The sequence below is a fragment of the Octodon degus genome, unplaced genomic scaffold (genome assembly GCF_000260255.1).
Source record: "Octodon degus isolate 3935 unplaced genomic scaffold, OctDeg1.0 scaffold00112, whole genome shotgun sequence".
NCBI lineage: Eukaryota > Metazoa > Chordata > Mammalia > Rodentia > Octodontidae > Octodon > Octodon degus.
This window is the reverse complement of record NW_004524688.1, coordinates 8,686,368-8,688,322: the sequence shown is the minus strand read 5'-3', so window position 1 is coordinate 8,688,322 and position 1,955 is coordinate 8,686,368.

Sequence of the window (1,955 nt, the reverse complement as noted above, 5' to 3'; positions counted from 1 at the left end):
AATAAATAAATAAATAAATGGCTCAGACTGGACTAGAACTTGTGATCCTCTTGACTCAGCCAACCAGAGTACAAGAACTAAAGACATGCACCACTGTAGCCCTCGAGGAAATAGTACTCCATATAAAGTAAGCGTGCAAGGTAAGAAATGTTAAATATTTGTAAAACTGGTTTTGGGCCGGGGAGATGGCTCAGCAGGATAGGCACTTGACTGGCAAATGCAAGGATCTGAGTTCAATCCCCGGTTCCACAAAAAAAAAAAAGTATAAAACTGGTTTTGTTGGCCCTGAAAGGTGACAATTTTTATTAGTGTCCTGGATAGTGTCTCAGAAACTTTATATCCACCTACTAGCATACCAGTGCCTTCCAGGGACACCTCAGAGCTAACATCATATATATTTGAGAGGATTGGATAGTATAGTGTCCCCCAAGGAAGGACAGATCTAGTCCTGACCCCCAGTACTCTTGACTGGGCCCCCACTTGGTAACAGGGTCTGTGCAGATGTAAGTTAGACACGTGATGAGGAAAGCATCCTGGATGTAGGCGAGCCCTGAATTCAATGGCTGACATCTGCAGGAGCAAGGGAGAGAGAACTGAGTCGGAGACGCAGGGCACAAGCCACAGGCAGGGGGAGGGAGGGTGGCCAAGGACAAAAGCTGTAAGTGACCATCTGCAGAAGCTGAACAAGGTAAGAAGGGCTCTCCTAGAGCTTCCCAAGGGGCGTGGTCCTGCTCACACCTTGATTGTAGACTCGCAGCCTCCAGAACTTTGAGACAGTAAGTACACTTCTGTCATTGTAAGCTGCCAATTTTGGAAATTCCATACAGCTTTGGAAACACAGTATGCATCCACCCTGGGATTTATTATGAGGCAACATACGGTAGCAAATGCTCCCTATGATGGTTCCAGTTACTTGAGGTCAATTGCAAATTGAAAATATTACTGGAAAATTCTACAAGTAAACAGTTCACAGGAGAATCAAGATGGTGGAATGGTGAGCAGCAGCAAAAGCCAGCCTCGGGGCCAGCGAGATAGCTCAGCGGTCTAAAGCACCTGCTTAGGCAAGCTTAGGAAGGCACAGGGGACTGGGGTTTGATCCCCGGCACCATGTTCCGTACCAGCCCCACCCTGAGGGTGGGCTGAGCCGCCCCCAAAAAATAAATAAATAAAATCAGCCTCTCTAAGATCCAGTGGTATGGGATCTTCATGTAGAGAGAAGGACCCCGCGGCCTCTTCCCCAGGAAGCAGCTTTATTTGTGCTGGCACCGACCCAGCTGAGTACTAAACGTGGCACAGCTGCACCCTTTTGTACAACTGGTGTGTCTTCGTGTCCCTTGCACGGCACACACTAACATCTTACACTCTGGCTGGGTATAAGTGAGCATTCTCCAATCTGATTGGGTGGGATTTATGTTACCTAGTTACATCAGAACCACACAAGTGGGGCCGGGGAGATGGCTCAGTAGAATAAGTGCTTGCTTGGCAAGTGCAAGGGCCTGAGTTCAATCTCTGGTTCCGCCAAAAAAAACTACACAAGCTACGCTGGAGTTGCTAGCACTACACTGTAAAAAGTTTCTGCCCCAACACATCAGGAAGGACCCTACCACACCAGAGTCCAAATACTAGAAAATGACAACGTGAGGAAGGAAAAATAGCAAATCATGAGGAACCAGGATGGAACTAACAAGAAAATGAAAAGCAACAGAAAAGTTTGAGAGAGGAACCACAATACAGAAAAGGCAGCAAAACAGTGTGAACTCCCTCCCGGCCAACAGAGCACATAGGACCCCTGCAACACAGCAAACGCAGTCCTAAGAGGGCTGCGCACAGCTGTGAATGCCCACATTAGAAATCCACGGCAGGGGGCCTGCCCGGTAGCTCAGTTCTTTAAGTGGCTGCTTCAACAAAACAGTCAGGCTCAGGTTGCTTGGGTTCGATCCCCACAACACAATACA